Source organism: Alligator sinensis, unplaced genomic scaffold, assembly GCF_000455745.1.
Source record: "Alligator sinensis unplaced genomic scaffold, ASM45574v1 scaffold322_1, whole genome shotgun sequence".
Taxonomy (NCBI): domain Eukaryota; kingdom Metazoa; phylum Chordata; order Crocodylia; family Alligatoridae; genus Alligator; species Alligator sinensis.
In genome coordinates this window covers 1,205,612-1,205,938 of record NW_005842154.1, presented here as the reverse complement: position 1 = coordinate 1,205,938, position 327 = coordinate 1,205,612, and positions in this window count along the sequence as shown.

The window sequence follows — 327 nt, the reverse complement described above, 5'->3', positions numbered from 1 at the left end:
CCGGCCGGGCCACATGGGAGCCGCAGCCCGGGGCTGAGCTGGGAGCGCGCCAGCGGTCGGGCCGGCCGGGCAGCGCCGAGACACGGTCTCTTGATTTGTCGCGAGGGCGACGCTTTCCTTTCGCTCCTGCCCGGAGCCGGCGGAGCAGGCGCTGGAGGGGCCCGGGAGCAGCAGGAGGCCGCGCTGCAGAGCGGCGCCCGGGAGCTGCAGCCCCCCGCCGGGCGGTGCAGCAACGTCGGGGTGATCGAGGGGCCGCCGGCAGCCCTGGCCTCCCCGCCTGCAGTGCCCCACTGCTGAACACGGGCAGCTGCGCACTGTGGTCGCCCG